The sequence below is a fragment of the Plecotus auritus genome (assembly GCF_963455305.1).
Source record: "Plecotus auritus genome assembly, chromosome: 8".
In the NCBI taxonomy this organism is placed as follows: domain Eukaryota; kingdom Metazoa; phylum Chordata; class Mammalia; order Chiroptera; family Vespertilionidae; genus Plecotus; species Plecotus auritus.
In genome coordinates this window covers 107,184,536-107,198,361 of record NC_137782.1, presented here as the reverse complement: position 1 = coordinate 107,198,361, position 13,826 = coordinate 107,184,536, and the positions used below count along the sequence as shown (strand labels likewise).

Genomic DNA, 13,826 nt, shown 5'->3' with positions numbered 1-13,826 from the left:
GTCTCTCTGTCTGCTTGTCCTCTGACTCGCTGGCCGCTCGCCTGTGTCTGCGTGGGATCTACAGGTCCAACAAGGGAGATGTGTGCAGGTGGCAGAGACTAGCTCCTGGCCCTGGGGCCAGGGGCCTTCACCCGTGTGCCTTCCCACCTCAGGGGGGCGAGGAGGAAAGGTAGTCCCGGGAGCCGAGGGCTGCGGGCCCTGCTGGCCCTGGTAACAGGTGAGGGCATACACTCCCTGAGCCAGGCTCAGAGTGCCCAGTGCTGCGCTCGGGGGCTGGGGCGACACCCCATCCCACGGCAAACACCTCCAGAGCGCATGGCCAGGTCCACAGGAGGGTGAAGGCTGCCCACCCCACAGCAAGAGCAATGATGACAGTGATCACACAAAAGGTGACCGAGGTAGCCAGGCTGTAAAATGGCACCTACAGTGACCAGGAGAGAAAGGGGTGCCAGGTCCAAGGCGAGAGGCTCAGGCTCACATGATGTGACTATAGCACACGACAGGCAGGCTGTGCGCTCCTGACGGATCTCCCTTCTGTTTGCTTGGGCTCAGGAGCCAGGAGCCGGCCACAGTGCTTGGCCCATGGAAGACATTTAATGAATATTTGTGGGGGAAAGAATTCATAGTGCTGATGAACAAGGAGACTTCCTGGCCCTTGGACCAGTGCCTGCGAGCGCTTGGGAGCTGGGGTGCTGGCAGGTGGTGCCCGAGCCAGGCTGGTGGCCAGGGGCGAACTCCTGGAGCCCAGGGACCCGCTGGGAGCTCCATGGCTCCTGTCCCGAGCCCACAGTTTCTGGTTCCTTGTGGGGCTCAAAACATGTTTGTGGAACAGAATCAAGGTGTTTGTTCCAGACCAACACGTCCTTCAGTTTTGGTGTCAGCATTTCATCTGGGGCAGCGCGGGAGCGAGGCCAGCGCCACATGCACACGAGCCTCCCACGCAGCTGATCCCAGAATCCGGCCCAGCCCAGCAGATGCAGTGGAGGTCAGGTCAGCAGGCACAGCCCCCCATGTAAACCACCCCCGCCCCCCCCCCCACACACACACACTCAGTGTGCGAGCTGTTCCTGGAGTTTGAGAATGAGCCGCACAGGCGAGTACGACCTTACCCCAGCCCTCACAGAGGCTGCCCAAGATGTGTGCACCCCAGTTCCTTGCCGGGCCCAGCGTCCTCCAGGTAGAGCCCCATGCAGCCCTGTGGGTACTAATCTGCCCTGTTCAGGGAAACCCACCCCAGCACGGGCCGATCCAGGCTGCAGTCCCAGCTTCTTCTGAGACTCCTGCAGGGCACATGCCCATGAGTAAGAGGGCTGAAATCCGAGGTAGGCGGTGACAGCAGGCATGAGGGGACCGGCCAACAAGGGCTTTGTTTCTGAAAGTTCCAAAGAACACTCCAGAAAGTTGCTCAGCCTCAGCCTCCAGGCTCTGCCCCTGGGTCACTGCGTCTGTTTGAGAGTGCCCCCTCCTGTAACAATGGCTCAACCCGAACGTTTGAAACTGCCCCCACCTCCCCCTTGGGCCAGATCCTGCTCATAAGGAGGCCAGGCACTCTGGCTTCTACAGGCAGAGAGAGGCAGCCTGGGCCCAGGGGAGGAGTCCCTCCTTCCACACCACACCCCCCCCACCCCCTTGTGCAGTGTGTTCTCTGTCCTTGCCAGGCCTGGAGGCCGGCATTTAGGTCAGCTACATGCTAAGGGAAGGCATCTTCAGAACATGCATTCCTTTAGACCAGTGCCTCCATTACAACCTAGTCACAGCATGCACAGGGCTGTTAGGTCAGACAAAGGTGACCTGGGCGCTGGCTATATTCTATCACCCCTATTATATTTCTTATTTCCTTCCTCCTCCCTTTTTTCTTTATCTTTTTTTTTCTTTTCCTTCTTTTTCCATGCTCTCTCCTTGGCTGACCTTGACCTTGACCTTGACGAGCACATGAGGATTCTATTGATGCTACTACATTGTATTGTTGGTATTGGCATGAAAGGAGCTGCTGATCCTACATAGGTCTTTTCAAAGGCTGGGGAGACTCAAAAAACCCTGAAACCCTAAAGTAAATTTGGGCTCATTAATACAGAAACACAGAAAGCTCTCTTCTGATTCTGAGAAACTTAGGTTTTTAAATGAAATTACTGTTCTTATTATAAAAGAAATCAAAGATCATTGTAAATAATTTAGAGATTACATATAGCCAAAGAAGAAAATAAAACCAGACAAAATTCTATCATCAGCCATAACCACATTTGCACACTCGCACATGTCCTTTCAAAGTATATTTATGGGGTAATTGTGTGCAGTAATATAATACATACACCATTTTCCCCTGAAGTGACCTGCTTTTTTATTACCAATATGTTACAATGTTGTCTCTATGTTATTAAATATTCTTCTAGGATGTTTCTAAAGGTTACAGTGTTTACTAATGGCTATACTTACCAGTCCCTGTTGTCAGCCATTTAGATTGTTCCCACTTCACCCAATTATTTAAAAAGTTGCAAGGAAGGTTCCTTTAGCTGTATCTCTGCCACATCCACCATTTTTCCTTAGGATAAGTCCCTGGCCCTGGGACTGCTGTGTTATGGCAGACAACGTTGCCAAGCAGTCCTCCAGAGAGCCTGGCAGGGCGTCCTCTCACCCTCCTCCAGCCACAAAAATAAGAAATGTAAGGGTGATCAGGAACTGTTGCTCCCCCAAGTTAGCCTTTTCTCTCCAACATGTGGTTCAAAGGGCTCTGGTAAGATTTCTGTTTAAATTCTATAGAGAAAAAAAGGCGTGTGGCTCAGGACGCCCTCACAAGCACTCATGAGCAGAGAGGATGGGAGAGAGCGGGCAGGAGAAAATGCATTCCAGTCCTAACTTCCCGTTGCCCCTTGTTTATCAAACCGATCCCTTGGTCTTCCCCAGATTCTTTTTCATCCAGTCAAATGCCTCTGAAGCTGGGGAGAGGGTCAGCGAGCTCTTTCCTGGAGGCAGCGCTGAAAGTCCACACCACCTCCCAGAGGTGCTATGTGGCTTGGGCTAGTGTCCTCCCGCTTCTGGGCCTCACGGCCAGCCATCTAAGCCGAGGAGCTGTGCGCTTGTCTGACAATGTGAGGGCCCTCCCTGGCGCTGGACTGTCCCCTTGGTTGGGACCTGTGCGAGGCTGGGATGTCCTTGAGGCAGGCAGGCCAAGGGGAGCTGGCAGCCCCTTCCCATCTGGATACCTTACAAGGCAGGCGGGAGCGAGGGGCTGAGTTCTTATCTCCTGCGCTCTGGATGTGCCTTATTTATAGCCCTGGTGGCAGGAGCGAGCCGCTGGCGGTCGCTGCATTCGTGGTTGGGGCAGTCTAAGAGAGTGGTTGGCCCCGAGCTGCTGCCGTCCCCCTGGTCCGGCTGGGGAGCAGAAGACAGGCAGGTAAGGGTCTCAGCTTCCTCTTCCCCTTCCCTCTCCTTTGCCATCCTTCCTGCCCTGTGGCCTCGGACCCGGCTGTACAGGCTTCGTGCCCTGGGAGGGAGCTCTCTGGCACTGTGCACTTGCAGAGCCACGGAGACCCAAGTGGCCCTGCGGTTGCTGCCCGCAACACAGTCCTGCTCCTGGATCTGCAGGGAGAGAGCAGAGCTTGTGCCCCGCCCAGCTGCCCCAGGCCCTGGGGAATAGGAGGAATGTGGGAGAGCCCTGGGTCAGCTCACCCTCTCTGAGCTGGAATCAGAATTCACACTGAGTTCTGAGTACCACAGAGCTTTTCCTCAATGAGGACAGAAAAAGAAAAACCTAAAAATAAACATTGGATGGGAGAAAACACAGAGTCTTGAACTTTTCCTCCCTGGCAGGACTTCCAGGGAGCCTGGGGTGAAAGGCAGATTACTGCTGAGACCGATTATGCTGGGGAAGAATGTTTATGCAAGATGACTTGTTCCGGCTGATAGTTCGAAAGTTCAGATAGCTGTGGGTGCTGTCAAAGGGAAATGCATTCATGTTTTACTAATGTCTAGAGCAGAACGTAAGGGAAATGCAGTGCTCAGTAATGCTTGCACCGGCGCGAGTAATGCCGATATGGAGAGAATGGACGTGCACGGTGCTGGGCGTCACCACCTGAAACACCTGCCGGAGACTCCCTGCAGGGGCTCGTGAGGCCCAGTCTGAAAGCAGGCCTGGCAGGCATTTGCTCTGCTCGGCCTGCTCGCTCGTTTCTTGAGGATGCTCCTTCATTGTGTCTTACTGACAGGTTTATAACGAGATGTGCTGTAATCAAGTCAATCACATCTTGAGATCCATCCCATTTGACAAAAGTGTTTAATGGACTAGCGACTTACTCAGCCCAAATGATTACATTTTGGAGGCTTTTTCTAATATTAAGAAAATATTTTAGTGTAGGACTTTCCCATAATGCATTCCTGGCTGCTCACCCATCCTGGCCTGTCTTCAAGCACATGTTTCACTTTTAGACTTCATCATCCTGGTCACTGCTTCCACATCTCCCCATTGGTTTCAGATCTTGGAGGCCAGGCCATGCTGTACCTCTCTCTACAGTCCCACAACTCTTAACACAGGGACCTACACAGTTTAGAAACTACTGGTTTCTAAAATATTTCATATTTAAAATAAATAGCCAAGAAACTCTAAGTTTAAATTGTCCTCTACCCACTGTTAGAAAATAAAAATCAACAGAGTAAATTTTTAAAATCTTATTGGCTTTATGCCGTGATTCACGAGTCAGTCAGCATCCCATCTAGTGGACAGAAAGGAACTCCGAGGAGCTGTGCAAGAGGAAAGACTTAGGTGGAAGGGAGAGGAGAGGAAGTCATACTGGCAAAAAGTGGGTTAATTATGACTTTCCTTCAGAGATGGCAGGGAGTCCACCAGGCAGATGTCCTCCCTGGTGCTGGTCAGGGGACTCCTGATGGACCAGTTTAAGAGTCCATTTCTGGGAGAGCCTGAAACTCTAATTAAGTTAATTATAGTTTGATGACATTGGGGCTTAGCGTAAGCAATTCCATTTGGGGCCTGTTGTCTTGTTCTCAACACCACCAAGAATATAGGTGAAAGTATATTCATAGTGTTCATATTTTCTTTTGTTTTTTTCTTATTATACAAACTTATGTTTACCATAGAAAATACAGACCTGCAAAGATAAGGAAATACTCAGCATTTTATTGTTTATCTTAACTATTCTCTAAGACTAATCATTAACTTAATAATAGCTTTAAAAGAGAGGGGGGGAAAGTCCCACTATGATATATATTAAGGTGAACCCCAAAATAACAAATTATGGGTGAAAATATAAATTATAATTAATAGGTATATATGAATACAGACATATGACCAGGTTATCTACTTTTTGTCCAATTTGTTGTCAATGTATTTTTATATTTAAATTTGAATTAATTGAAATTTGATTATCTCTATATGACATTATGACTTCTTTCATTTAGCACAGTGGTTCTCAACCTTTCTAATGCCGCGACCCTTTGATACAGTTCCTCATGTTGTGGTGACCCCCAACCATAAAATTATTTTCTTAACTATTTCATAACTGTAATTTTGCTACTGTTATGAATCCTAATGTAAATATCTGTGTTTTCTGATGGTCTTAGGCGATACAATTTTATGGTTGGGGGTCACCACAACATGAGGAACTGTATTAAAGGGTCGCGGCATTAGAAAGGTTGAGAACCACTGATTTAGCAGAATATTAAAATATTCATAACAGTCAGGTAAATTGAAAGTATAAAGCATAAACCAAGATTTAGAAAAGTAATTTTTATCAGACTGTATCTTGCTTTGAAGTATGACCTGCTAATTTCTACACTATGAACGCTACCTACTGAATAGTGAAAAGCTCAACCATCTTGTACCTGACCTGGATGCTCCCCCAAAACTTCCTTACAGATTTTCTTCATTGTCATTGATTTTCCAGTCTTTCATCACTTAGTCTCCAATATACTAAAATAAGGATGAAAAATAGAAAGAAACTAACAAGTTCTGAGCAATTTGGTACTTAACAGATGTATTTCATAAATACCATTAATTTTTAAGTGTAAGCTTATAAAAATAAAATCCATTTGAACATTGAGGACAATTTTACAATTTGGAGCTTTGTTTGAATTTAAAAGATAAATTTATATAGAGAGAAGAGAAATAAAAATTCATTTTAATAGACGACGACTTATACAGTTTAAAAAATGACCCCAAAAAGTTAAACCAAAATAAAACCATATCAAGGCAACAACACATAAAACATGCTCCATGTGTTTTACTAAGAAAGCTGTATAATTAGATTTTAAAGGGAAAGGGCAAGAATTTCATTTTGGATGTTAAAAAGTGAGCCTTCTTGGGCTACCCAGGACCTGCCTGATTCGCATGGAAGGGGCGGGGTGTTTGAAGGGACAGCGGAGCTGACTATTTGATGACATGGGGATTAGCATCATAAAAGATGGGAGGAGATTTAGAATGCGCAAGAGACAGACTCTTGTCGGCACCTCCCTCTCCTCCTGCAAAGGTAAACATGGCATCCTGTAACAGGTGCAAGTCTGTTGGCAGTCAATTCACCAGCTGGGCAGCCAGCCAGGTGAGGGCAGGCATGCTCACACCACATTTCCATGCCACCCACCCAGATGGGAAACTGGGAGGGCAGCCAGGAGGCAGAGTGGGGTCATCTCAGCATTGGCAGTGACAAGTTCAGATCATTTACATAATGAAATCTGGTAGGACTGGTGGGGGATCAGGCAGTGCCCGCCCACCCGACCGCTGTCTGGCTGCGGATTCGCTCTGCAGGATCCTGGCGCCCCGCCCTGAGCGGTTTCTATCTTTGTGGCTGGCACTTCACTGCGTCCTGGGAAGCGGCAACAAACTTCCCCAGCCTCGGGCAGGGGCACTGGGCAGCTCCAGGCCAACGTGAGCTCCACTGAACCACAAGTCTCTTTTAAAATCTGTTGTCATATTCTGAGCAAATCAGATCATGCCTCTCACCTGCTCAGAACTCTCAAATCAAAATGCAATCTTTATGCTTAGGACGAGCAGGGCCCTGCTTGACCCACTGCTCCCCTCTCAGCACTGAGGCCTGGGAATCTGAGCTCATCTCCCAGCGCTCCCACTCCATCCAGCATGCTCCAGGCACACAGCCCTTCCCCAGCTGCGCCCAGCACTGCCTGCCCTGGCCTTGGCACTTGCTGGTAGCATCAGGCACTCTCCCAAGGAAATCACACACCTTCCTCCCTCCTCATTCACTCACATCTGAGAGCTACCCCTGAACATCCCAGCCAAAATTCCACGGCCTAGCTCCCTACCCTCGTCTCACACGTATACACACTCACAACTACATCGGTGTCGATGTTTGTCGCGCCTTCAATAGCACATGAGCCCGGTTAAAGCAGAGCCCCTCTCCTGTTCACCAAGCATCCCCAGGACCCACAACCGTGCAGGGCACAGACTAGGTTCTAAGTAAGTATTTGTCAGGGGGACTGGGGAGGAGGCGCAAATTCTTTAAAACTTTTTCACTGTAATTCATACATCAAAGTAGTCCCAGCAGGCTCTGCGTCTGACCCTCCCACCCCCAACTTAAACCTCGTTTCAGAGGCCTTGGCTGCACTGCACACTGTTTAGGGGGGCGTGGGGCTTGGGGCAGGTAGCTCAGCCGTGCAGTGTGCCCCGGCCCCCCAGGACCTCATCTTTCAAGTGAGGGCGACCACAAGTACTCCTAAGGAACTGGTGAGGGCTCTATGCACCCCCCAACCCCAAGGCAGTAACAATAGTGAGGGCCCCCACTGGGAGCCACGCACACTGCGAGCATCATGTGTGGAGAGGGCGTCTGCCTGACTGTGCACAGCCCCGTGATGCAGGTGCTATTGCTGCTCCCGGGCTGCAGAGGAGGCAGCACAGTACAAACCAGAGAAGCACCTCACCTGAGGAGGCACGGTGGCCAAATCGGTTCCCATAGCTGCTGTAACAAATCACCCGAGCTGTTGCCCGAAAGCCACACAATCCATGTGCAGTCCCGGAGGGCAGAGTCTGAGCTGGGTGTCCGGGCCAAAGCGCGTGGCTGGCTGCTCCACGGAGGCCCAGGGAAGATTCCGTTGCGACTTTTCCAGATTCTGGGCGCCCCCGCAGTCCTTGGTTCCCGGTCCTTCCCTCCACCTTCAAGTCCCTGCCCGACTCTGACCCTCCTGCCCCCTCTTTCCCAGTTCCGCCATGTGATTAATGGGGCCCACCCGCGCATCCAGGGCCCTCTTCCCTGACTCAAGACCCTCCGTTTAATCACATCTGCAAAGTGCCCTCTCCCCTGTGGTGCGGCTGCGGCTGCTGGGGAGCCATTGTTCCCTCCGGACCTGAGGCAGTGGTCTGCCCACGTGTACCTGGTCTGCAGCGCAGCCTTTGGCATCCAGTAGCCCTTCCCCCAGTTGTAATGAAGGCAGGGTTCACACAACACTAAGCAGGACGACTCGTCCCCCTGTGCCCTGCCGTGCGCAGGACGCCAGATCACGGAAACCCGAAGTCACCCTGTCCTACGGAGCTAAGTTCTAAGATATCCGGGCTCCTTTCTCCTTGCACATAGTGTGGGCTTTCTAGGAACCAGGCATTCCATACAAGTAGGCGGCAGAGCGGAAATGCAAGCGCTTGCGGCCACGCTGCTCATGGTGGGGAGGTGCCGGCGGAGGGCGCAGTGTCGCAGCCCCAGGTAGTCCTGGCACCAGGATACCCAGGGAACACGGCAGGCGAGGAAGAGCTGGTTAACACCAGAGAGGCACCAGGACAGGACAGGGTCCTGGCTCAGGCGCTCCAGCCTGCGCCCGGGGCCCCCCGCAAGGTGGCCGGGATGCGAGGCCGGGAGGTGCCAGCCAGCAGCAGGCAGCCGGAGGCATTGGGAGTGAGGGCAGGGGCACTGAGGCCACGTGTCCACCCTGGGAGGTGGGGTCCAGCAGGGAGTGGGGCTGGGCAGGCTCTGACCAGTCCAGCTCTCAGGGGCAGGTCCGAGCCAGTGGAGGGGGAGACCAGAAGTGGGAATGGACTGCAGTCCCCGGCTCAGCAAGGCCCCTCCAGCCCTGTCTTGAGTGGCACCCGGCTGCCCCTAAATACACACATGTACGCTCCCCTCGCTTGGGGATGGCTCCAGAGTCACCAGAGCATGTGGAAGGACAGGTCCCTCCAGGTGGCCGGGAAGGGGAAGGCATAAGCCGGCGCCTGGGCGGCAGGAACGCAGTGTGACCGTGAGTCTCAGGGGCAGGAATCCCGTGGCAGTATTCCAACCTTTCCCGCATGTCTACCTCACAGTGTTAGAAATCGGCGGGTAAGCCGGTGGCCTGTATGCTTTTGTGGGAAAGCAATAATAATAATAACTATTATTATTACACAGATTGTGTGCCACAGACATACTGTCCTCAATTATCCATATTTAGGCTGACTGTGGGGTTTATGGTCCAAATGGGCGCACTTTGAGAGAGAAAGCGAATACTTTTAGTAAGTGTGCGGGCCAGCAGGTGGGAGGGGGCAGGTCCCAGGGCCCTGTCTCCGGCCCAGGCCGAGCCTCCTCTGCCACAGGCAGCAAGGTCCCCAGTGGAACTGCCCTGGCGGGAAACGAACTTTTAGCGGGACTGTTCAACCCCCATAAGCTTGCTACAGCTTCAGACACTTTTACTCCTTTCACAAGGAAAGGGGGGGCCTGGAGCACAGATTCTTGTGAGCGGCATCGAGAATGTGCCCCTTACACTGGCCACTGAGTTAAACCAAACATGTTTCTTTCTTCAGGAGACTGTGACCATCAGAGAGTTCCGTGGCCTCGCCTGTAGCTCGATCTTCTTTTGTGACATTTTCCTAAACCGCCAGCCTTTGCTCTCTGCGGAGCTCCAGGTGCTCACGGGGACCGTGCGTTCACATGACACTTTCCTCGGGCCGAGTCTGCCTGAGTGCAAGCTTTTCCAGGGAGGGGCCAATGCCACTGCTCTGCGAGAGCCGGGAAAGCCACTCAGTGGATTGAGACCCACACTAAAAAAAAAAAAAAAATTAATCCTCACCAGAGGATATGTTTCCGTTGATTTTAGCGAGAGAGGGAGGGAGAGAAGAGAGAGAGAAACATCCATGTGAGCAATGGGTTGCCTCCCGTATGCACCCCAACTGGGGATCGAACCCAAAAGCTGGTATGTGCTCTGACCAGGAATCAAACCTGTGACCTTTCGCTGTACAGGACGACGCTCCAACCAACTGAGCCACAGTGGACAGGGCAAGACCCACATATGTTTTAACAATAAAATGAAATAAGCTAGAATAAAAAAATAGAATAAAAGAGAACAGAATATGTCTCACATAGTAAGGATAGGAATTCTTTCATGACAGTTTCGGCACTGAGTGGGGCTGCATGTAAAAACGCCCTTCCCGCCCTGGCTGGTCTTGCCCAGTGGTTAGAGCAGCCGTGGGCAAACTACGGCCCGAGGGCCGGATCCGGCCTGTTCGGACCCGTTCGGCTGTTCTATCCGGCCCGCGGAGCCGAAAGAGCGGAGGGTTCTCTTGCTCTCCCCTCCGCTCCTTTACTTTGAATTTATATTAGTTCACACAAACACTCCATCCATGCTTTTGTTCCTGCCCTCTGGTCCAGTTTAAGAACCCATTGTGGCCCTCGAGTCAAAAAGTTTGCCCACCCCTGGGTTAGAGTGTCGGCCCGAGGATGCTGGACCAAAGGGTCTTGGGTTCGAGTCCCTGTCAAGGGTATGTACCTGAGTTACAGGTTTGACCTCAGGCACATTAATGTTTTTCTCTCCCCTTGCCTTCCACTCTTTCTAAAAATCAATGGAAATACACTCAAGTGAGGATTAACAACAACAATAATTAAGCCCTTTCCCATGTGGGCTATTGTCAGAGCTGGAGATCCGCTGCAAGAACCGCTTTGCAGGTCCCTTTTCCTGCTGCCGGGTCCTCGAAGGCCAGGGCAGCTCACTCACTCCCAGCACCTGGGACACCTGGTCTCTTTGCAGATGACCTAGTTTGATCCTTTAGGCTGCAGCCAATGAAATGTTTTCATGCTTGATCAGTTCTATAAACACTAGAGGCCAGTGCATGAAAACTCATGCACTGTAGGGGCGGTCCCTCAGCCCGGCCTGCCCCCTCTCACAGACCGGGAGCCCTCAGGGGCGGGAGGCAACCCGGCAATCAGGGGAAGGCTACACCCCATCACACCTCTGCTGCTGCCACTGCCAGCAGCGCAAGCCTCAGCCAGCCCTGGTTACCTGAGCCTCAGGTGGCCCTGGGCAGCTGTGCAGCCACCATCCAAGGCTTGCCCACACCTCAGGCTGGCCCAGGGCGGCTGGGGGGCTGAGGGCGGGTCCGGCCACACCATGTGCCTGTGCCTGGCTGGGCTGAAAGGACTGTGGAACTCCGATGTGGCTGAGGGGACTGGGTGCCGCTATCTTGTGGCTATGTGCACCGCCATCTTTCTGACAGTGTGATGGTCAATTTGCATATCCCCTCTTTATTAGATAGGATGAGTCTTTGTGGGGAAAAGGAAACAAAACAAAACAAAACAACAAAAACCTGTGCATTCACAAAGTGTGAGAGGGTCCAGGGAGCAGAGCTCTAAGAAGCCTAAAAGCATCCTGGCTAATTATCAGGAACTCTGAGCCTCCACACATCTGCGCCTGCTCTGTCTGTGGCTCTGTCTGTGCCTAAGCGCAGAGGGTGCCTTTTAGTTTACCTCCCTTCTGGGCCACCAAGTAGGTAAAACATCCCAGTGGGGGCCTGGCCCCTCCTCATTGTATCAGGGTCTCTGCAGCAGCCTGTACCTGTCACTTACAGACAGGCTGAGGGGTAGTTAGCTGGTTACCCCCACATCCAAGGCTGCCTTTTATGACCGCTGGCTAGGGGAAGGGAGCAGAGGGGACGCTGGGGCTGAGCAGAGGGGAGCCACCTGGGCAGGAGGTCTGGGAGGAGAGATAAAGCCAGCTGCACAGAGATTGCCATCCTTTCCCAGGAGTTCTGCGTGCTGCCCTGGTTACTTTTGACTTGAAGTATGGAACTCTGACTCTTGGTTAAAGTAACTTAGAAGCAATTGCTTTTCTATATCAAAAATGCATCCTGACGTTTTTTTGGGGGGTATGATGGTGAGGGATGAGAGAGACAGGCATTGCGGCTCAGATGGTTGGGGTACTTTTCTCTTCCCTCTGCCTCATGGGAGTGTAGAACCTATATTTCTAAGAGCCCAGCGCTGCGTGACGGGTGCAGAGGGCAGAACAAAGAGTATCAAAGTACCCATCCCCTGTGCACAGACCCCCAGGGGATGAGGAGGAGGGTGGCCAGCAAGCTGGAGAGGAAGCAGGCACTTTTTAACCAACCGGCCAGGTACAAAATAAACATGGGGTCTCATCTGTGTCCAAGCAAGTACTTGGACTATTACATTTGTAGAGGGTTGTTTATGAAATACGCTTTTGGAATCTTCAAGTGACTTCCAAATGCTTGAAAGCTGAGCTACAGTTTGCAGTCATTTGAAAAGCTACACTGGCCTTGCTCAGCACTATTGGCCACTGTGCCTTGAAGTATTTTAGTCATGGTGTCTCCCCTCCCTCCTGCTTCCCCTGTCCCTCATCCATGTGGATGCCGCCTCCTCTGCCTGCCCCTTAGACTCTAAAGGCTTCTGGAACTTGACCTTTGACCCAATCCTCACAAGCCACATCCCCTCTTGGGTGACTTACTCTATTGATGGTTGTTGTTTTAAACTGCCAGTAGGCTGGTAAACCCTTAGAGCCATATCACCAGCTCGAACCGTCCTCCTGTGGTTCATACAAGTTAAGAAATTTTTCTATTTCGATGACCGTCCCCAAAGCACTCCAGTTTCAGTAGGTCAAAAGGAAACTCGTCCTCCACCACAAACCTGCTTTTTCTATTTCCTGGTGCTGGTACCTGTCACTTATCCACGCCACAGAAATTGCCCTGGACTTGCCCTCAGGATCCGATCATCTATCATAATTTCCACTGATTTTACATCTTTAAAACCCTTGACTCTGAAGCTCTCTCTTTGATCCGGGTACTCCCGCCCATTCACAGCCTGCCTGCCTTCAAAGGACACAGCAGCCTCCTGCCTTAGGTTGGGTTTCCAGGAGGAAGTGCCCCCGGAGGCAGTGGGAACAGGACAGGGAAGGGAGGAAGCTCAGCAAGAATGTGGCTTCAGGCCCAGTCCCAGCCTCAGCCGGCCCCCGATCCTGTGGGTTTGACCCGACGAAGGAAGGGAGCTGGACTTCCACCTTCCCATCAGTCAGTCAGGGCAAGGGCAACCCAGGAGGAGGAGTGACACAGCTCCAATTGGCAGGGCGGCAGCACTGAGGCAGGGAGAGAGCAGGCAGAATCCCCTCTGCTCCTACGTGAGCCCCTCACAGATTTCTATACTTGAGTCAGTCATCTACCAAATCGAAGAACTAGCCACGTAGGTCTCCCACTTAGCCCTTTCAATGACTTCCACTCTCCTAGCAGCCCTCCATGGCAAGCGGTCTCCTTCCCCATCTTAATAGGTACCAGAATGAGGCAGGAGGAGGGAGCCCGTGGGAACAGAACTTCCTCCTCTGGAGATGCGTGCTGTGCACAGGTTCACCAGGGCTCTGAAAATCCCTGGAGTAAAGAAACCTGTTAACTTGTTGAACTTGGGAGTTACCAGCCCTGTCTGACCTTAACCTTGAGTGCTTGCTGTGTGTGTCATGTGTGAGGCACCTCTTACACTCTAGCTGCAGACCTGACTGGGAGATGCTGGCCTATAGGATACAGGGCCCTGGTGTGGCAATCAGGGTCTCTGTGGCCTGGTCCCACCTCCTCTCAGCACCATGCCTGGCTCTGGTCATGTGAACTGTGTGCAAGACTTGACACAGGCCTTGACATGTCA

At 51.8% G+C, this 13,826-nt stretch overlaps 1 protein-coding gene across 9 annotated transcripts in view; it reads left to right on the top strand.

Moving 5' to 3' along the window:
- The first annotated feature begins 2,935 nt into the window (after positions 1 to 2,935).
- FHL2 (four and a half LIM domains 2) overlaps positions 2,936 to 13,826 on the top strand; it is a 77,285-nt gene continuing 66,394 nt past the window's right edge. For 4 of the 9 annotated variants that reach the window (XM_080685310.1, XM_080685309.1, XM_080685313.1 and 1 more), the window contains exon 1: positions 3,291 to 3,391. The gene's annotated coding sequence lies outside the window, so the exon portion shown is untranslated. Of the gene's footprint in view, positions 3,392 to 13,826 lie in introns of all 9 variants that reach the window. The other 5 variants (XM_080685308.1, XM_080685314.1, XM_080685306.1 and 2 more) reach the window with 5 other exon arrangements.